The sequence below is a fragment of the Camponotus vicinus genome, unplaced genomic scaffold (assembly GCF_025532165.1).
Source record: "Camponotus vicinus isolate PSW18456_S1 unplaced genomic scaffold, iyCamVici1.0 SCAF_9, whole genome shotgun sequence".
Lineage (NCBI taxonomy): Eukaryota > Metazoa > Arthropoda > Insecta > Hymenoptera > Formicidae > Camponotus > Camponotus vicinus.
The window spans coordinates 6,884,758-6,908,485 of record NW_028141981.1 but is presented as its reverse complement, the minus strand read 5'-3'; the positions used below and the strand labels follow the sequence as shown (position 1 = coordinate 6,908,485).

At 32.0% G+C, this 23,728-nt stretch overlaps 1 long non-coding RNA gene across 1 annotated transcript in view; it reads left to right on the top strand.

The window, feature by feature from the left end:
• LOC145976859 (uncharacterized) overlaps positions 1–23,728 on the top strand; it is a 77,110-nt gene that overhangs the window by 23,863 nt on the left and 29,519 nt on the right. Inside the window, exon 2 of the long non-coding RNA XR_014440329.1 lies at positions 8,980–9,106. This is a non-coding gene — a long non-coding RNA (uncharacterized LOC145976859). The remainder of the gene's footprint in view (positions 1–8,979; positions 9,107–23,728) is intronic.

Sequence of the window (23,728 nt, the reverse complement as noted above, 5' to 3'; positions counted from 1 at the left end):
CATGCAGATTTTTCTTTAAGCAACATTTTTGTTCGACAGCAGGTTACTTGATATAATATATAATATATTATATAAAAAATGAAACACATCTGACATCTTTTACTAACGAGAAAAATAACAAAATTGTTCAACAAAATTTACATGATTTTTATTCTTTTTCATTTACATCTTGGGCGGATAAGTTTTGTTGAGGACACTAAATAATTTTATTAAAAATAAAAATAATTTTTTAAAATAAAATTATTCGCCATTATTTAATTTATTATTTTACTTTAAAATAAAAACGTAATTGTAATATTATTATATAATTTATTATTATAATTTATTAACATTTGTTAACACGTCTTTATTTTTTTAAACTGTGTTCTTGGTTGCATAAAAATTTAAATATTTACTCAATAATTATAAACTATATTTCGCATTTATATATAAAATGCCGAATATTGGATGAATATTATTTCGTGCCGTAAGTTGCAAACTTATATAGCGAGAAAGCCTCTCTCGTTCGCATATATATTATATTTATCATATCTATATAAATATTTTAAAAACTTTATGACACTGTTGATTATAATACAAACAAATGTTAATTAATGCTTTTACATCTATCAAAAAGAATATCATAAATGTATATTAATGTAATTAATTATTTTATATTCCGATATAAAATTATATATTTCTAATACGATCTATAAATTATATTCTTTAATCTGTAGAGCTAAGAAAAGGGAAATTGTTTTTGTGTATTAACAAATTATGCGGCGGATTTGAATAATATTCCGTTTTCTAATATTAATACCTAATTTCAATACTATTTAAAAAAAATATAAACATTATTGAATATACAGGTTCAAAAAATTTTTCCGCATGCATCAATTTTAAATTATAATTGCAACAGAATAAAGACTAATATTTTTATATTACAATTAATTGTTAAACAAATTATTCTTTATGGTTAATCGATAATTAATTCTGATATTAAATTCGGTGATATATATTTTTTGATAGAAAACACACACACATTAATAATTTGTCACCATTGCAAATTTGTATTTTGTAAAGTGTGGAATCGTACAATATATTACATATAAAACGATCGTCAATAAAGATATAAGTAACGGTATAATGTAATATATAAACAAATGTCGCTTTTATAATACAAAAAGTTATAAAAAATTAACTTAAAAAATTATGTTTGTTAAATATAAAAGTCTTGCCAAAAGTAGGGATATGTACAAATTAATATATATTCATAATATATATTAATTAATACAAAACAGCAGACGTTTACAATACGCATGTTTGTGCAAACTATATATTTTTAAATATTGTCAATATTGCTAAATTATATTGTTCGATAAAAACATACATTTTAATTATTAATATTTAACTAGAATCAGACATTTTCATATATAATCGAGAAACTACAAACGTTTTTAAGTTACAATATCTGTGTTATAGTTTCTTATTTATAATATTATATAATATTATAGATAAAATAACGATATATAAATATTAATTATTTCTAAATATTATATATAATATTATAAATATTTTACAGCATTTACTTAATAATAACTAATATATTAAACAGATAACAATAATTATTAAATAGAAGATAAATTAAATAGAATTATTCTGTCTGTAAATTATATAAATAGTAAAATTTACGATATACAATGAATAGTTATATGTACATATATAATTAATTAAATAATTATATAATTAATTAATTATATTATATTTTATTTCACACATATTAATTATGTCATATTATTTGCAAATTTTATGTTACATATAAATTTGAAAAAAGTTTTGTTCTTTGTTAGGTAAAAACGATTTTATTATTATTTTTTCCAAATTTTTATATTTCGAGAAAAACAAAATTGTAATAATAATACATTTATTACAAAAATAATTGTATAATAAATCAGAAAAAAATTAATCACTTGATCGTTTGCAGTAATTAATTTTTACTTTCTTGATTTATTAAAATTACATAAAACGTTCTTAATTTATCATATCTTTAAATCGCACAATCTGGCAGTTCTCAAAATTTATAAATATGAAAAAAATTATCTTAGTTTATGAAATTACATAAAACATTTTTAATTTATTATATCTTTAAATCGCACAATCTGGCAGTTCTCAAAATTTATAAATATGAAAAATATTATCTTAGTTTATGAAATTATATTACATTATACATTTATTAAAATATATCCTATCTTAAAAACTAATCGTACATAACAACATATGTGATGTCTAAACGATTTGAAGTTGAGAATAGAGTTAATAACGTACTTAGGAAATCTTATCATTATTATAGATATGTGACTCTTTGCGATAATGTGCAAAACATCAATGTTAACTTTCCGAATTAAAGTTCAGCCTCATCTGACGACTGCAAAATTAAGGATATTGTTAATATTATTAAAATAATAAAATAACTTGTACATATATGTATGCACATACGTAATTAATAATAAATAAATAAACGAGACAAGTTTAGAAACATATTCTGCTTATCAAATGGATGAAAATAAAAGGAAGTCACGTAAACATAGATTTAGAAACGCTATCTTTTCAAAATATAATTATTTGTACACAGAATAAATTATTAGAAATAACATTCTTCTGCTTATCCATCTATATCGATTTAAAACCTCCAGATTTTTACTTATAAGGATAGGTTTTTGCTAATGCTCTTATTGCTACTCGGAAAGATTTTGTATTATTGCTTTGTGTAAATTCGAAATACTCTAGGAATTTTTAACAATCTTTGATGTAATTGTGAAACGTTGATAGTATATAAACGAACATTTGACGAAAATTTTCAGCATCTTTTTTGACGAAATATTTATTAATATTATTAACGACAAATTCTACAATAAACAAAACATTAATGTTAAAGTTAAAAAGAAAATGTTTCTTGATTTACATTTCATAATTATATAAATTTTTTAAAATCTGTGTATGCCAAGTTAGAATATACTTCTAAATTTCAGTCATTTATTTCTGAAACATCTTGTATATTTATAATGATACTCATTTGTATGGTTAGATTATTCTTATTTTTATGTTTCAAAAAATAGTGTATCGATTTAAGATAACTTTTCTGTTTAATTTATTTATTGTTATTATATTTTACTTACATATTCTTGGATGTATATTCCCTCGTTCTCTCCAATAAATTCTGTCGTCTCGATGTAATGGACAGCTGGTTCATTTTCTCTAGCTTGATTGCGGCGGAACAACCAGTTGTATGAGATTTCTAGGCAACCTCGTATACAATCCGTACTACATTTGTAAACGAAATTCGTAAACAATTAAAAGAACTATTTTTAATAATAAGAAGATTTGTAACAAATTAATCAATACTTGCAACATAACAATTAATAATTAGCAATAAAATAATTATAAAATTCGTGATATTATATTTATTTGAATCTTATTCATAACTTTTATGATAAAATAATAACACAGCATTACATTCGAAAAATTAAAATATTGATTTTAAAATATTATACTTATATTGATTAATATAATACTTATATTGATTTGAATATCCATATATTTATTACATGACAATAATATCTTAAATTCTTATTAATATTATGAATTTAAATCAAAATATTTTTTTTCTTATACTGCATTACTGTATAGATATGTATGTGACACACCCACTCACCCACCAACGCCCCCTTCCTTCCCACACACACACATATTACACGATCATCCATTCATATGTGTACACAGATATGCGTACATATAATAACACATTTATAATTTTGTTAATTTAATTAAGTATAAAAACAAAATTTACCTGCAACAAAAGTTTAATATTAACGCAAGAATAATACAACAAGCTAGAATTAGTATGAAACCGCCATGAAGATGAAGATGAAAATGCTCATTAGGCTTTTTACGGTCTATGAAAACAGTTGGTGTTACTTTTTTTTTTATAACATCGTCTTCATATCTCGTCCATATATCTTCGTAATTTTTTCCATTATTATCGTTTTTATCATTGGTTATGTCTAATGTAATATAAACTAAAAGATAATTCATATTATTAATTTAATGTATAAATTGAGATGACACTATTGTTATTAATTTATCAACGTTGTTTTTTCATCTCACAAAAGAATATAAATTTAATAATATTATTAATAAAATGAAATTCATTATTGGTGCATTAATCTTTTTACAAAAAATAATAGTTATTATTAATTTAGCTTATTAACAGTTAACGTATATATACTCATATATATGTATATACATTATTAGTAAAAGTATATCCATGTGTGTAACAAGCCTGTATTATGCGCGCGCGCACGTTACTTTTTCTGTATACAGATTTAGAATATATATTTTATATGTATATTTTTATATAGCTATTCTTTAATAAATTGTATTTATTCTTTATACATATATATATATATTTTTGAAAAAATATTGAAAGAAGGAAAGAAAGAGAGAAGTAAAAATCACACAATGATTAAGTTTCATTTTTTAAATAAGTGCTTTCAAATATAAGTATAAACTAAATAAATCTGATTTATATCAAGCAAAGATTGTACAAATATTTATACAAGGTATTATACACCTTATTATCTTACCTGATACGGTTGAGATAAAGACAATAAAAGCTATTACTGAATATAATGAACTGAATATTCTGAATATTCTCCTTCCGATTTTCTTTATTATAGCAACAGACATTGCGGATACTTGTTTAGCGCGTTTCTTCTTAAACTTGAATAAAATTTGAGATTGCAATTTATCGAATCTTTCTTATTCGGTTTCCGTAACCCATATCACGATGTTATATCGATTCCTTAAAAAAAAATAAAAAAATAAAAAAAAATAAAGAAAAGAAAAGAAACATTTATTTAATACATATTTCTTTTCGTGCTTATCCAATAACACAGATTTTAAACAAAACTAAAAGAATAAATTTCTTAACCGAAATCACATTAAAAGAGACATTAATGATAGAATGAAAAGTATAAAAATTAATACAATATATTTTTATATTAATATATAAAAATAATAAAAAAAAATAGTTGTGATTAAAAATGTTAAAGAAAAAATTCAATTTGGTTTTAAAATACAGTATGTGATCATTATAATTTTTTGTATCGTCAAATTTGTTCGAACCATTACATTCCGTCAAATTCGTTCGAACCGTTAGATACCGTCAATTCGATCGACGTTTTGAAGATACACACTCTGTGGACGTTCATGCTTTATATATTTTAACACTATCATATTGTACATATGCAACATATAATATTAATTTCTTACTTGTAGCAATATATGATATCCAAGTAGTTCCTTTTCTGTTCTTTATACATATACGATACAACGACAATAATAAACGTATGACTTCTGATAAACAAATTTTGAAAATATAAACGGTATTCTTATAAAGTTGGTTTATTCGTCTATTCTTATTGGCTGTCAATATTGTACGAATCTGTTTATCTTTAGAGGCTCATAAGTCATCTTTTTCTTTTTCAGTGAAATCGGCTATGATTTTCAAAAATATAAATCGAAATTATTTTGAATATTTTCTATCCTTCCATCACTTGTAGACTTTTTCTTAATGACCATTTTTATTCGGCTGTTTAATTGAATATAGTATATTGAAATTTATAAAAGAAATTAAATCTTCTTTTACTCATCTTTTATTCTCTCTAAGAAAAAAGTAACAAAATTATTTAAGAAAAATAGTATAATTTTTTTTAATTCTTTTTTCAATTTCAAATCTTAAGCGGATAAGTTTAGTTGGAATATACTAAATTATTGAAACCAAAAACAATTTTTGAAAATAAAAAAAGCCGTTATTATTATATTAATCTTTAACCCGTATTATTTAGAAATGCATGAGAACATTGTAATTCTAAAACAAGCAAAGAAATAGAATGATTTTAATTTTATCGGTAATTTTTAATTTTTAACCTGGAATAAAAACAAATAACTGTAATATGACCATAATATTTAAAAGTAATTTAATTTATTGATTAATTTCAAAATAAATATATATATTTAGAATATGTAAATATTCATTTGTAATATTAATTGTACACTAATAATAATATTTTAGTATTTTTAACAAGTCCTTATTCTTTTTTAGACTGCATTCTTTGTTGCATAGAAGTTTGAATATTTTTTTAATAATTACAAATTTCGTTTGACAGACTTAATACGCTAAGTGTTATTGAGTGAATTTTATATTTCGCGCTAAATGTTACAAACTAATATAGAGCCTATCCTTCATATATGTATCATAATTTTAACATTTGTATGGATATTTAAAAAACTATACAAGACTGTCGATTATACAGGGTGTTAGAAAAGTCTGGAAACGGTCAAATATCTCGAAAACGAAACGTTTCTGAGAAAAATGTTTTCAACCAAAGTTGTAGGATTTCAAAAGATCTATTTACTGGCGCTATGAGTTTAACCTTGGGTGGCGTCGCCAAGGTCAGAGCAAGGTCACCTAGAATTTTTTAAATGGGATCCCCTATTTTTTATTACTTATTTTTGTAGCTTATCTCGAGAGCTTTCCAAAACACTATAATAAAGTATTTCTTCATTGAGTACTTTTCGAGTTATGAGGCTTGAAATAAGTTCTTAATTTTATATAAACCATAAAATATCTAGTAAAATATTCATTTTTCGATTATCTTACCTTAATACTTTTATGTACAAAATAATGAGAGTAATCAATTGGTGTAAAGAAAACATACAGTTTTTCAGAAAAAATATGGAATTGTTAATTGCAAATTACATATTTTCTTTACACCAATTGATTACTCTCATTATTTTGTACATAAAAGTATTAAGGTAAGATAATCGAAAAATGAATATTTTACTAGATATTTTATGGTTTATATAAAATTAAGAACTTATTTCAAGCCTCATAACTCGAAAAGTACTCAATGAAGAAATACTTTATTATAGTGTTTTGGAAAGCTCTCGAGATAAGCTACAAAAATAAGTAATAAAAAATAGGGGATCCCATTTAAAAAATTCTAGGTGACCTTGCTCTGACCTTGGCGACGCCACCCAAGGTTAAACTCATAGCGCCAGTAAATAGATCTTTTGAAATCCTACAACTTTGGTTGAAAACATTTTTCTCAGAAACGTTTCGTTTTCGAGATATTTGACCGTTTCCAGACTTTTCTAACACCCTGTATATATGTTTTATACGTCCTTATTTGTGTAATGATATTTTTGTAATGGTAATCATTCATAGAGAACCGAGAGAACTATTCAGAGCTATTAGAATATACAATATTTTTTTCTATTTCAGTATCATTGTTTTTCTTTATTAATTAATGCTTATTTATTATAATTATTTATAACTAGCTGCGCTGTAATGTTTGTTATATATAATTACAATTTTAATTTATAATAATAATAAATAATGCATAAGTAATATTATAATATTTATATAATATTTTTCGTTAAAAATTACAATCGTAATCGTTAATTAGATTTATTATTGACAATAATATTCACAAAATAGAAAGAAATGTATATTTCTTGATCTGCATTGCTCTTTATGAGTGATCACCAGTACAACAACATAAAATTAAGGATACATAAAACATGCCGACGCATCGATCAACATTTCCGGGAGAGCCGCTTACTTCGCCGGTGAAATTCAATTGGAAATTGCAAATGAATCCGATCTCCGCTCGCTTCACGGCCGGGCATTAGTCACCCTCTTCCGCTTGACGGTTTCTTTAGGAAGGAATACGGTGACCGTCGTGCACACGTTTGCAGCCAGATGCGTACGAGACCGATGCGCGCAGCGGCTGATCGTTTATGTACGGTCTTCTTTCCCGACGATAAAATTGCGGCAAGTGTGTCCGCTCTTCTCTCGCGGCCTGTGTGGGCCGCGGCCATATATTCATCGCTGCGACTGCCATTAAACGCGTAGCTTGATACGTACGTTGTATGATGCGGCTGCTTCACACAATACAAACTCACAATGTGTCCCCAAATGGAAGAAATTTTAATTTCTAAATATGTCTACTTAACAGTACTTCAATATATCTACATATTTTCTGAAGTCATGCATATTTCATAATATTAAGAATAATGTTATAAATATAATTTCTAAAAGTGTTTGCTATGAGAAAATATTTTAACACGTCAAAAATATTTCTACATAACTTTTGAAATCAGACTTTTTTTATAACAATATACTTAGTTCAAAGATTGCTATAAAATGGCAACATATACACGAGAAGGCGTAGTACGCGTAAATAGCGAATGCTTTAGATGTACTACTATTTTGACGTAAAAATGCAGACGCGTGGTATTGTATTGGTTCTTTGCCGATGATGAAATTGGGCGTATGGAACTTGTAAAGGCAAAGAGACGCGATTTAACTCGACGTTCAAGGAAGACGCGATGACCGCCTTCGTTCCACATTCGGTAAACGTACCAACCCCAAATTACCCTATTCTGTCAGGAGGCAGTCTGCCTACACTCTCTCTGATTCCGTAAAGAACTCGCTGCAGCGCGTCTCTTGAAAACGTGTTTCTAAAATTTCAGTCCGCTTTAGACCATCTATAATTTGCGATAAAATCGAGACAGAATTCTATCTATAATTTTATATGTCATGTAATACAAAAAAATATTCACAATAAAATATATACGTGTGTAAATTATTATATATATATGTAATTCGCGATTCTAGATAAGCTTTTAATTAAGATTTAATGCGATATAATATGTATCTTTCAATTTATTGTAATATTTACTTTTTGGTTTACATGATATATATCGGCAAAATATCAATTTTTTCGTTAGGTTATTTAATTCTGAAATATTCTAAATATTTATTTATATTATTTTAAACTAGATCTTTTATCGTACTTATGAATTCTATTTCTTAATTTAAATTAAAGTATATATTTTGTAGTTATCTTTTTAATTTTGTCAAATTTGTTTTAGGAAAAAATTAAGTTGCGGAAACGATGCTGAAGTAATTAAATTGCGAGGAAGAAGAAGTAGGCGAACATTAACATAAAAAGTAGCAGCGATAAATTCGTATGGACTCTCCAGTATGATTATCTACGACGTAAGTGTCAGATATAATGCGCGATGCGGCCAGGTGAATACACTGCGTGTTATACCTACCTACGCGCGTGCTTACTTGTCTCTCGTAGGAAGCTGCCAACTGATTTCGCCGGGCGATATAGAATATATGCATACGCGTTCACGACATACATACCTATTGTACATGTGTATATATACATATGCGCGAGCGCGAAGCGAGAATTTCTCAGAATGCTCGCTCGCATGCAAACGCAATCGTTCCCTCTTTCCTCTTGTGTCTTATAATACCACTTAATCGAAAGAACTGACCTCACTATTAACAAGAACAAGACGGCCGATATGACATGCATATACAATGTTTCGACGATGCATAAAATGCCAAGTTTTTTTTTTATAATTTACTATCATTTTGAAGATAACACATACACAAATAGTATCTCAATTTTAATAAGAGTAAAATAATTGTAAAGGAACAATTTTTTATATATTTTTTTATTAAAATACAGATGTGTTTCAAGATTTAAAAATGTGTAGTTTTAGTCGACTTGTCATAAATTATTAGAATGATCGTTATTATTAAAAGTTTATTTGATAATTATGAACTTTATGTACATTCAACGACGTAATTGTAAAAAGCCACGATTCGTACCTGAATCTCATTAAGGTTTATATTACATAGAATGCAAAATTTGCGCTTAATTATTTAAATACACGTAACCGGACGAGGGACGAAATGGTAACACGCAATTCCGAGCGGGTAACTCTTTGTGTACTCACCATGCCGCGTGCAGCTTATTAACATCGCTCATGATCCTACCGATAGCAAGAACGTTTTCTTGGAAACCATTCTTCCCTCCTTTCGAATTTTCTCAATTATAACGCACGTACATCCGCGCAGACGTGAAGTAAAGAAATTACTCGAAGAACTAAGAATTATTCTTATTAGAAGAAGCAACATCGGGATGCTCGCTCGTTTCGCACAAATTATTGAAAATCGGCCCTCGAACCGTAATATTCTTTGCTGCAAACGGTATTTTTTTCTTCCTCAAAGAAAATTATCGCATCTCAAATATATACAGGTAGAGAGTGTTCCAGAATTGATCTAGTTATGAATCTATCCAATTTGAATGTTTAATTTAATTTAGTGATTTATTTTCCGTTTATGCGACGATTTCACATTCGCATGAAAGTTCTCGGGAGCAATGCAATCCATTTCGCGTTCGCGTGCAAACGCATTGCGACGTGTTAATGTTTCAATTGGTCTACATGACCGAATACGTGCCCTGTCTCCCGAAGGCGATCATTAATATGCGTAATAAGTTTCGTAGTCGGTACACAAATGCCACCCAGTATGCCTATGATGCAAATAAAAACTGAAAGTCGTTTCCTAACTGTGTCCGCGCGACATTCCAAGCACGGACAAATCGAACGACGATCGGCAGTATTTCTCCTAAGCAAGGAGCGACATGCAATATGTTGCGCATTAGCCTAATCGTGATCTTCGCAATCACAATATGATTGACTTGTATATTAATCTTGAACAGACAAAAGGTTTTTAAGGGAAATGTCAATGTAATTTTTTGTTGGAACTTTTATCAATAATTTCTTTTTAATGCTTTATCGACCATTTCTTTTTAATGCTCTACATAAAATACGATTATTAAAGGATTTATTAAAAATCGAGGAAAGAGAGAAAATAATAAATAAAACGATTGTAAAATTCATAAAGAGATCACGAATTATGAAAACAGACAGAAACACAATCAAACTGTCTCTTTTGATTTTATTATAAATTAAAATTGCTTAAAATCGAAATTATTTCGCAATATTATAAAAGTAAAAGAACTTAAATTATAACATTTGATTTTTTTATTGAAGTGTATTGTACTTTTCTTTTTTGAAATGTATTATATAAAAGAAAAGAATCCATTACTTAAACTCATGAAATGTAGAAATATTGAAAATATCTGAATATAAATTACAACTAAAGAATAAAATATTGAATATAAATTACAACTAAAGAATAAAATAGACTACGGAATCGGAAGCAAACTGCATAGATAGCTATACACAATTATGTTGATTATTACAATTATAGCAATTATTTATTTTTTTCACACCGTCATTATCTGCATGAAAATTAACTGGCAGACCGCAACCTTCCATGCGGAAACGCAATGTGAGTACATGAAACAAGCATCGCAATTATTTACTCTTAGATGAAACGGATTGTATGTTAGAATATTATATACGTCACAAAATCATGTAGAAAACTAGTAAAGATATGGATTTCCATATCAAAGCTATAATTAATAATTAATTCGGAAATAAATTACAACTATAGGAACTAGTATCTTTATAAAAAACTCGGATTAAAATTGTATGTAGAGATGATTTATAAAATTACTGTCTATTGTTTCTTTTTTTTTTAGTTTTTTATGATTTAAATATAAAATATATAATGATACTAAAATAAAATCAAAGCAAAAAGTGAGAATCGAGATGAATATAAATAAGTGAGACTCGTATTGCTTGTGTTTCTACTCGCGAAGTTATCTTGAAAATCGTACAGCTCGAAGAACTTCTGAGAAAGTTTCGGCTGCGATTTACGATCGTATGTATCAAAATGCACGTAATCTAAGAAGAAACTCAACCCGGGCTTTCGCACGTCAATAGTGCACGTAAATAAAAGCCAATTTATTTATTTATTCCGACTCACGTTTATGAATAGATTCCATTGCGAAGAACGAGGGAAGAAACGACCTCTTGGTCGCGCGGAGCACTCTCGTTTTTTCTTTACTGGGGCTTTCTCTGCTTGGGAAAGTCTCACCGAGATCTATTCCTCCTTCTTATATTCTAGGCATATTTTATTTGATTTATATCTAATTTATGCAGTTTTAGCTCGTGTATGCATACACGCCATTAATAATATATTCTATTTCATGGAATATGTGCAAGTATCGTAATTAAATATATATATGTGTTGAAAATAGATTCATTCTTATAAAAGATAATTAGCGGAATTTTCTTGGACGGAAAATAATAGGGTAATGGCTGGCTATTTATGACGTAATTAACATGTAACATGTTTAATTGTTCGTACTTACAGCCTTGTTGCGGTTTACTTTATCTTTCGCAATCTTAGTTATTTCCTGACATAAATTACATAGATGGAGAGTGTGACATTTTTTCCCCCCTATAATATAAATCGACACGAGAAAGCTGGTATTCCTGACGCTTCCTGTTAACCGTTAAAAATAGGATGGATTGCCTTAGCGAGAGAGGTCGATTGCACCGATCGTGCACGAATGCATGATCAATCGCTCGGCCATCGATCGCGCCCAGCAGGTGATGATCACTGCGGCTTTCAACGAATTACGCCTTGAATGCATAATAATATATATTCGCGCTTGGCACGAAGCGAGAGAGTTCATTTCCATTCAGACGCCACGACGACATTTAGGCGAATTTGCATGCACAACGTTTGGTGTTTCAATGATGGCTGAAATAAACGCAATTCATTCCTCGCGATCGTTAAGCGATCGCGATGAATCCTCGTTATTTCGCAATACATCTTCGCGGATAGTGAAATATTTTTTTTATCTGTCGAGATTATGTAATTTAGAAAGACTATAGTAATTTTTTTTTAAATTTGTGTCATAAAATAAAATTATTAAATCACTTTTTACGATATTTTATTGCATTATTTAACTACAAATACATTTGAGACAAATAATACACAAACGTGCGATAAATGTAACCTTTTTTTTATTCACGTCGTATTCGTATTGTGCGACATGTTAACAGCGCAAGCTTTCACCGCCAATTTCGTTGCATGACAATACTTGCTATGATGTTCCGGCTCGTAAAGTAAATAGGCGAAAGGTGGCGGGGGAAACGCGCGCTTCACTCTCTGTCTCGCCTACAATTTACATAACTATGCAAATGATGTAGCAATTAGGCTACCACAAGGTTCGCCGGGCCTACTTTTCTTTTTCAAGGTCTTTCTCTTGAAACGTGCTACGAAATACTCTGTAAAAAATATAACATGTGAATCATTCGAGGTGATAAGTGTTCTCGCATTATAATATTAGCATCATATCATAGATACGAATTTTACATTAAATTATACGTCTCACACACATTTTAATTTAATAATACATATATACTTATTTTATTTTTTCGTTTTTTTTTTATTTTATTTTTACAATATAAACAATTGTTTTTGTATATATCGTGCGTAATCTAGGGTCTTTCGATGCAAGGTAGAGATATGAGGCGGATGAAGAAGAGGATATGGAAGGCTATAGCTAGAGGCGTCGCGATACCGGCGTCGGAAGCCTTCGCGAATAAAACCATATTATTAGACCAGGCTATATGTATGTGTGTGTGTGTGTGTGTGCACCCAGAAAGCGGGGTGCCACCCGCAACCGGCTTCCAGAGACTCCGATTAATCGAGACCCAGATCTCTCTCTTTCTCTCTTTCGACCTCTTCGCTCTTCTCTCTTCTCGAATCTCTATTCCCGAACCATAAACTTCCTAGACGAGAGGGCCTCTCGCGGCTCCGGATCTCTGTTATTAAACGCATATCAATCAGTTGGGAGTCGCGAGAGGAGCGAGGGGAAGAGGTGGGCGCTTTGATGCGCTTTTAAATGCGTCTGACTTGATTTATTGACCGCTTCCTCCGATTTCGAGTGATTTCAGACGGCGACCTTGGATATCGAAGTCGTCTCATTAATTTGTGGGTAATGAAGAGCAAACACTTTCGAAGTGGCGGTCGAAGGTGTACGAGTGCGATCGAGTTTTCGTCAAATGAGTGAGAAGCTATTGACTTTCAAGACTTTTCGAAATAGCTTATTATTTTACTTTCGCCATTTTTCGTTGCTTCGTAATAAGAAAATTCTTTGATTGCTCGTTAATTACTCATGAATTAAGAATTAAGTCATTCTCTCGCCGAGAATTAAGTGACATTCGGCTGTCCGCGATTGTCCAATCCGTTTGTTGTCATCGCGATATCATGCACGTAGATCTTGTCACGAGAATCGGCTGCGTCGTAGTTAACTCGCTCCGCGCGCAATCATTTGCATGAGTAATGGCAATTAAGTGCGGACGCTAATTATGTTTTTCTGGGTGCCCACGTCACCACTCTGTTTTTATTTAAAGCAATTTCTCGGTTACCGGAATATGTCACTCGTCGAGAATCTTAAATACATAGAGTGTTTTCGTGACATGTTAATTTTGTGACTTATGTCGTATGAAATGTATGTTATATTCATGAACAATAATATATACGTACAAATGTATACGTAATATACGTAAAAAATGTATACGCGAAAATGTATACGTAAATCTGATTCGGTGTAAAATGTAGATTGATTTTCGATTTTTTCTTTTCCATGTTATTTACATCTTTAACCAGATGATACGATGCTTATGATGGAGAGTTCGACACGGTACGGACGTGTTATCGTGGAAATAATTATAGTCGGCGTAGCTAGGATCGTGCGAATCGCGATTTGAAAATGCGCATAATTCGTCGAGTGTTACTAAATATTGATGCAACAACGCAACATAGTCACGTTAAAGCCGCGAGAGTAAATGTAATAATGTTGTAATACATCAAATATGCAAACGTATGCAAGAGACATGTAAAATAGATGTTATTGTGATAAAGAGGTTTTTGCCAGAAATATATAAAACTTACATGAGATCGGAATATGCTGCAAGATATATTGCATGTTAAAAAAAAATAAGAAATATATTTTTAAAAAATTAAATAAACAGCAAAACGTAAGAGATAATAACTTATATATCTTATTGTTTCATCAAGATTATAAATGAAGATATTTGAACTCGCTTTTTCTTTTTATTTCTTTGCAACGTTTCAAACTAAGGCACGCCCATTTATCTAGCCCATAATTATCTAGCTTTAATTGTTACACAATTCAAAGACAGAGTCTGAAAAAAGACACCCCCTTTTTTTATCTATTAAAAATGTTATTAATATTCTTGAAAAAAATATCTTTATTTAAGAATAAAAACTATTTAATATTAGCATATCAATGATTAATTATTATATATTTTTTAATGAATACACATTAATAATTAATTAATATATTATAATCAATAAAAAAATTACTTTTTAACTTACATACTAGTAACTAGAAAACTATACAGGAAAGGATAACAGGAAACTATAAGAAGAATGTTAAGTCCAATATCTGGTGAGAGTAGTAGATTGGTGAGAGGCCGGAACGTGCGTTTGGTGTTCCAACAGGAATAGAGAAAGGCGCGTCGTGTGGCAGGGATCCTTATCAGATTCGATCCAGCTTCCTGATAGTTAATTAACAAGTTCATTATGCATCCGTGCCCTCCGCGGGCCGAGGGCCGCATCTTTTCAGGGCACCGTGGAGGCCGTGGGGCCCCAAGTGAGGCATTACGGAGATCCTCGGCAGATAGCGACGGCCCGGTGGGTGGCGCTATTTTATTGCATCACGATTCACGACGGGATCGCGGCGACGGGGGCCCGGCGCGCTGCACTTTCAGAACTTTCAGAAGCGCTCGTGAATCTCGGACGGGAAGGAGAGGAAAGAGGGAGTCCAGGAGTCCAGCCGGGCACGCCGTCCATCACGAGCGACCTGAATATTATTCACGATGCACGATTTACATTGTCGGTGCCCTCCGCGATTCGAATGAACCGTTATCCTGTCCGTATTGATTTTTTTGTATCGCGCCTGATAGTTATCATAAGTGGAAAATATAGTTGCGAGCATGATGCGGATGAACGTTTATTGTTTTATTTTAGAAAATGACATTTTGTGCCAGTAACAATGTAAACTTTTCATATCTAATTCGCACGATGATGAAATAGATTATCGGATTAATGTGAAAGACGAAATAAAGATTAGATTCGACCCGTTACTGCTTCATGCAATTTGTCGATCACTGTAAAAAAATCTCATCGAGATATTAAGATTTATTTTATATATCTTACAGTAGGGCGTGTAACATGGCTATTAACGCTCTGTTTATGCATATCTAATAATGCTTAGTTGACGGTAATTATTTTGCGTTAAGAACGCGTTAAAATGCAGTCAGACTTGAATCTTTTAAGGCACCGCAAACGTCTTGCTTAATTCTTTTTTGGCCTGTGTTCGGCAGCCTCCTAAAATATCTCTCTCTTTCTCACTCTCGGTTCTATTTAATTTCCTGGAAAACGCCACAGTGGTTTCTGGGGGCAGCGGGGCATCAATCACCCCACCTGACATGGAAGCTGTAATTTGGCTAACCCGGTTTGAAGCTCTTTCTTCGCTCATTTTACCGGTGGCCTTCGCACCCTGCTAGTAAAGCACCTCCGAAATTTGACCGAATTGTTATCGTTTATGATCCATTACTCAAAGGCGTGCATAACTATGTGACTGAAATGGAGCATATAAAAAGCACTGTATTATAAAATTATTCTTGCAAAGCCTATATTGCAATCGAAGAACAACCTGCTAATAAATTTAAATTTAATAAACATTTCTTATAATCTTTGATAAAAAAAAAGGCATATATGGATTATCATATTTAATAGCTCTAAAGTCGATTAAAATACTCGATGAAAAATTTTTAAAAAATATTATATTTTGATCGCGATAATGAACGCGCGCGCACGAGTTATAAATATGGATGCAATCTTGAAAGGTTCAGCACACAAAAGCGATACCGAAAGACTCTCGACGAGCAAGTCGGTGCAAATTTGTCGAGAGATTCCCAGTCGAGGAAGCGGCATAACCAAGACCGAGTGATTATAGGGGTGGCGCTAGAGATCTTGGGATGATTTACATCCTGGCGAGTCGGCCTAGTCTAGTTCTAACTCTCTCAGCCTAAATATCTGCGGTGAGACGAGAGCGGCTAGACGCGAGCCGTCCCTCCTGGCAACATTCAAATGTTTCCCGCCATTCATAAATTCGTCAGTATACGCACGCTAAATTACCCACCCGGCCGAAAGAGCCGCGTCTTCTCACGAATCCCTGCCAGGCTTCACTCATTTCAAGACAAAAGAGATTCTAAAAATGGCCTTGGATCGACGTCATATGGGTGGTCCTGATGAATTATCTACAAATCGTGTAAAATCGAGACATTACATCGTCTTTAAAAAAGTAATATTTATACATCATTTGAATTGACAGCATCAGTTTACATATTTTTTTTTACTTATAGCTTACTCTTACGTTAACATAATATCATGTAAAGTTATATTGAAGTTAGCTTTCCTTACCCATCGCGTAGATTTCTTTTTGTTTAAAGATTTGAAATTTCTACAACTGTATCTTAAATATACGATAGTGAAAAGTATATATTTTATCGAAAATGCGACAGAAATATTCCATGAATGACGCAAAGTCGCACGCTGATCCTCTAAGAAAACGATCGTATCACGATGACTTACGTGGCTCGTAAAAGCTGCTGGTGGTTTCAGAAACATCTGGACGAGGCAAGGGATGTTTTTTAGGTCTCGCGAGCGAAGTGTAACTGCTCACAATGAAAACCGTTCCAGTCACGTAAACATCGTCCAGAACGGCGCGGAATACAATGCTTTGGAGTGTTAACGAGATTCAGGTGAAATCCGACCGGTGGAAACCAGATTCGACGAAATGGACGAAAATGATACGATCCGCGATCGCGATTATGTGTAAAGTTAAAGTAATCTTTCAATAATTTTATATAAAAAGTTAAATTCTATTTTCCCCACATGGCTTATAATTTATCCTTAATTTTGCCAAATATTGTCCCAGAGAAAATAAAATTTCTATATGATTTTTTTCTTTTATAATTTAATGTCTCTTATTGATTCGAACCTTTAATCTTGTTCATTTTTTAAAGCATAAATGGGCATATTTTCGAGTAGAAACTTTTAACAATAATCAAAAGGAATTAATAAAATAATAATATGTTTTACAATTTTAGTAGAATCGATAATCCTGACGCGGTTTTCAGCAAAGTTCTCGTTCCATCGTATGGGGAACGAGCTATTGTTTGCGAAGTAAAGCGCGCGAGATGATCTCGGCCGCAATGATTGCGATCCTGTCCAACAGAACATAATATCGTGAATCCACACGAGATACACTAGTTATTATCGATCCGCGAAAGCTGGTTAAAATCGTACTCTTCGTGTCGAGATAACGCATCGTTCATTACTTGACGACAGTTATGTTTAAGCGAGATAAACACAAGTTATACATACATGACATGTAAGAAAATCGACGCAGTTCAGATTTATTCAATTTAATTTTGATATATAATAAAATGTTTATTTTTTAAAAATAAATTTATTTATGTTTATGTTTAAATGTTTATTATATAATAAAATGTTTATTTTTTATATGAATGTTTATTTCACATTAAATAATGATAAAATAGCAATAATTGTCGACAAAAATAATTTTAATAATCTTTGTCAATCATAAATTGTTGACCGTTTATCTTCTCGCGTGCTTTTTTAATTCACTATATAATTTCTTCCCTATGTAAGTGCTACTTATATCTTTGACGGCATCTATCACAAAGTATGATTCACACGATTAAGTAGTTTCAAGTACTGGAATACAAAAGCGAGTCTGTAGCCGATCGAATTTACATTTAATAAAACCTATGTCTGTAACAATAAGATAGAAGCCAATTTAAAAAATTTACCATAAATATATACAAATTTTCTGTAATTGTCTTATCTATTTTAGATGAGGCTAATTCAGGAGACTGAGAACTAAGAATAGGAAGCAGGCGTAAACCATACACACCTATAATTTGAAACAGGCAATTCGCACTCTGTTGTGTATTCGTAGAGAGTTTATCTTGAATTTATCGCAAATGTAGAATACGTGTAAACTCTGAATATATACATACATATTCAAAATATTTAATATTACCTAGACAAAATACCTAGGAACAATCAACATGAATTTTGAATTCAGAAATCAGACGGTAACAGGGATGAAAATAATATTTAGCAATTTTGCCGCATCAAAAGGATGCAAGACGGAGGAGATGAGGTTATTTTGTATCATTAGCATACCGAGGAGAAGATTTCGCGCGAAAATACGAGGGCGAGTCTCATCATCGATATAGAATCGCGCGATCGTTTCTCTATAGACCATGATGCTACACAAGAGAGTCTGGTGTTTCGCGGTCATCGTCCACCCGGTTGTGCGCACATCTCGTTGTAATACTCGGTTCGACCGCCGAGTAATGCAATAATAGGCGTATACTAATGATACGGGGGAGGAAGGGGGAGGCAGTCCGCGCGGGGCGGCCCGGCGAGGAGGATTCAGTCACGTAGTTGCATTAAACTTAATATAAATAATAGCAGTTTGTGTGTGGAGTCCGGGTGAGAGACGGGGGTATATATACTATACCCACCTATCTCCATCTACCCATCCGCCGCCACTCTCTCTCGACCGGGGCCATAATACACCGGGGCCTCTGCGTCCCTGGACTCGCCTCCACTTAATAAGCAGGATCGTCCTGAATCACCACCGCGGCAGCCGGGGCTCACCTCGGCATCTCACGGGGTCGTTACCGTTGCGCCTCTTCTCGGTGAAATGCTCTCTCGAAGATCGAATTATTGGTTCTCGACGCACGAATATATAATTCATGGAACTCGCGAGCGTCGGTTATGTGCGATTTATATATTTGTATACATATATGTTGGCATATATATTTGTACGTGTTGAGAACAAGACTGTAGATGGCAATTTGTTGGTACTTAAATGAACTAAAAATAAAATTTTTTTTAGTGTGTCATTTATAGAATGTACAATTTTTTTGTAAATTGGAATTTTACATATTTAGATATATATACAAAAGAAATACGATACATTAAAGTTTCTTAAAATAAGTAAATTTTTATCTGTAAAAAAAACTTTTTAAATATATAATATTTTTAATTACTTAGAAAGAAAAAAATTAATTTTATTTTCCAAATATTACAATTTTAAGAACTTTATATTAATGTAACTTGTATTAATTTATAAGGTAATTTTTTAATTTAAAACTTAAAGATAAAACTTATATAGATTTATATATAACTTTATATAGATTTAAACTTATATAGATTTATATATAACTTTATATAGATTTAAACTTTACATAGATTTCTCATATAGATTGCATATAAAATATTGTAAAATTAATCTAAAAGTTTTGAATTTAAATTTAAATTTAAATATATTTCTTAATACATTTATTTTATTGCGATTTTTCTTATTTAAAAAATAAGCATACTCTCGAAATATTCATATTCTTTACGTAATTCTTTAAATATAGATTCTAGTATCTAAAAGTCACGTCTTTTCCACAGTCCCATTAAGAAGAAGAACGCAGCAATATATTATCAAGACTTGAAATATTACATCAGCGGACGAATCACTATTCGATCTAAAACATACTGGCATCGATAATAATGCAGAAACGACTCGCAACTCTCTCGTATAATAAATAAATCGGGATTATCTCGGTCGTTAGAATCGATCGTTAGGTCGATCCGTCGATCGTGATCCTGAACTATAAATCTCGAGTCTCGGAAGAAGCGCGCGTTTTCAGAGTTGAAGAAATAATAAGAGCATGACCATCGTTTCCCCTTTTACCCTCACGAGCGTCGGGTCGGTAAGCAGGACCGTTAACGTTATTAAATTATCATATCTGCAATTCAATGTACCGCCGCTGCTTGCCGCGATTGCATGTTCTTACCTCGCGTTCGTCAGTTGTAAAATTCTAGCTAGCATTAGTAATGCCGTGGGTAATAGCAGCACCTTACAGTGTGACGTGACTAGGAAACACAGTATCCGTCAATTTTATGCTTTTTACGTTGCTGAAATATTACGTCTTGTTACAACTATTGCTAACAGAAAGGATCTTTGAAAAGACTTTAATTTATTTTAAATATTGTATTTAACATTATTTTTTTTTCAAATAATACGCATGGGGAAAGCTACGGCTTAAAATAATTTTCTTTATTCTCTACAAGAGGTTATAAGATTATTGATACTGTTTATTAATACTGTTTACTAATTCAAATTATTTTGAATATATAGCTATTTAGCACACATAATTATTGCAATGAAATATTTACATAAATTTTGCGAATGTAATGACATAAATAAAAAATGTTACGATATGCTGCCTATAGAATTCGCGTTAATTGCGATAGGGGGAAGTTTTTCCGCGAGGGTAAAGGAGAAGAGAACATCGATAGACGAGAAGAAGAACCCATCAAAAGGAACAGTAACGATGAACATATCGACGATCGTCAATTGACGAGAAATTGACCGTTCCGTTATTCGTAGAATTAGATGTGTACCTGGACTACTTTAGTTCCTCCTGCCTTTGCAGTTATGAAAGCACGTTATACTGTGCGTTTCGATTCGATTCTTAATTTTAAAACAGATCGAAGTCGATGAAGCGCCAATTATATAATATTTTATTACAAGATATTATTATAAAATATAATTTAATACAAAATATAATATTATATTATTATAAAATGCTTCCAAATTTCTTTTAACTAGACTGAAAAAGAATAACATTTTGTTTCAATATGTATCATTCAGATTTTTTGATACTTATCAAATGTTTAATGTGCACTTAATATGAAATTTTGATTACACACATACATCTCACATTTGTTTTTAATTTTTTCGTCTCATATTTATTCTTAGTTTTTTCTTTGCACTATGCAACGATGCTACGTTTACCAATGCGAATATTGAATTCCGCGAAACTGATCCGTTGCGCTAATCCATGGCAATTATCAATTTGATGATAGTATAAGAATGCTCGCTCTTGACACTGTGTTCCAAGAATCAAACATTGCTCAGTATTGTCGTAGTTTGCCAATGCACGTCTTAGCTTAATAATAACCAGTTCTCTCCCACATGCGTTTCTGAGGCCACCGGACTACCTCGGGGCGCTCCCCTTCTGCCGCCGACTTTTATCGTTCTCTCTCGACGGCTGTCTTAAAAAATACAGGCCGAGAGGATGATTTGTATACGTCGCGGGAGCGCGCGTAGCGACTCTCGTGTCTATATAAGTATAGACCGAGGAATGATTTGTACAGGACAGCACCGCAGGCTCAACAATTTCCCAAATATCTACGAGGATACGCGTGTAGGAACTTTTAGGATGCGGGATACCCTCGCAGGAGTGCCCCGTCTCTAAGGACGACCATTGCCGGTCGGCCGGCTCGTCATAATTGCCGGACGCCGCGTTTAAGATAACACGATAATTATGACGAGACAACGATATAGGAGCTAAACCTAATCCGGACCGGCCTTTCCTCCCAGAAATTTGTTTGGGGAAACCATTTTTCACGGCTCGGACAGTAATAACAGCGCCGATCCCAATGGCGGACCATGATTATATCGCCCCTGCCGCGGTTCCTTCAGTCCTTGGCGAGGTATATTAATTCATTCTCAGTGGAATCGCGTATTCATCCGCGTTCTCGTTCTCTAACCGAGAAAGGATCCGTGATCCCCTTGCGAGGAGAAATTGGCGCCCGAGTCCAATCATTCTTTTTGTCGGGCGCGATCATTTTCTCGCAAATGTATTAGTGATATACATTAAATAAGGGGAGAAAATATACATAAAACGCGAAAGAAACGTCTGGGAAATGCTTCAACTGCGCGTATGTATACCTGTACGCGCGCTTATATCATGATAAAAAATAAGTGAAACAAAAGGCCAGCGATACGGCCGATGACAACGAACGCGCTACATTCTGTATCCCGTAGATAAGCATCGCATATATAAAACGTCGCCTCGCCTCCCGCACCCTCTTCTTGAACTTTCCGCTCTTACGAGCGGTTAGATATCGACAATATAAAGACCGATCGTAAACTACTAGCCATTTTTATCACGATGATACAGGACGCTCGGCTGTACCTTCCTTTTTCGCGTATGCTACTGTTATCGCGTCCTTTGAACCTGCATCAATTTAAACATTAGATATTCTTTTTATTTCTTAGAAGAAAGAAAACTATGAACGTATATATTATTTTAAATTAAACAAAAGTAATATTACATAATGTTGGTGAATTGAAAATCGGCTCTTCGTTTTCCAATTTTAATTTCTCAACAGTTTTAATAATAATTAATAATTAATAATAATTAATAATTCCCTGCATTTAACAAATGTAATTTTAAACGCGCGTTTCCACGAGAAATGAAAATTCATGTCTAATTGTGCGTCTATCACTAAAGCAAATAGTAAGTTGGAACGATGCGTATCGTATCAGCTGATAAGCAAAAGCATAGCGTATGCAACGCTACGCGCATATTACTCAAGTATCTGATATGGTTCGCGATAATGAAAGATAAGGATTAATCGTTCCGCCAGAACTCGGTGCGTTCGAGAATGAATACTCGCAACTAATGCGTCTATGATTAACGTGAGAGGCGGTGAATCGTAGTATCGCCGCGCGATGCTTGTTCCGCCGATTACTATCGTTTTTAATTACAACGCTACGCGCTCAACGATTGTTCTCACATTAATACCGCGGCTCCTCGCGACGTTACGAATCACGGCTGGATCTCCTCCACCGTCATTTGTTCCCTTTATTCCTCCTCGCCTCGATATCGATATAATTAAGTTACGTACATCGTCTCT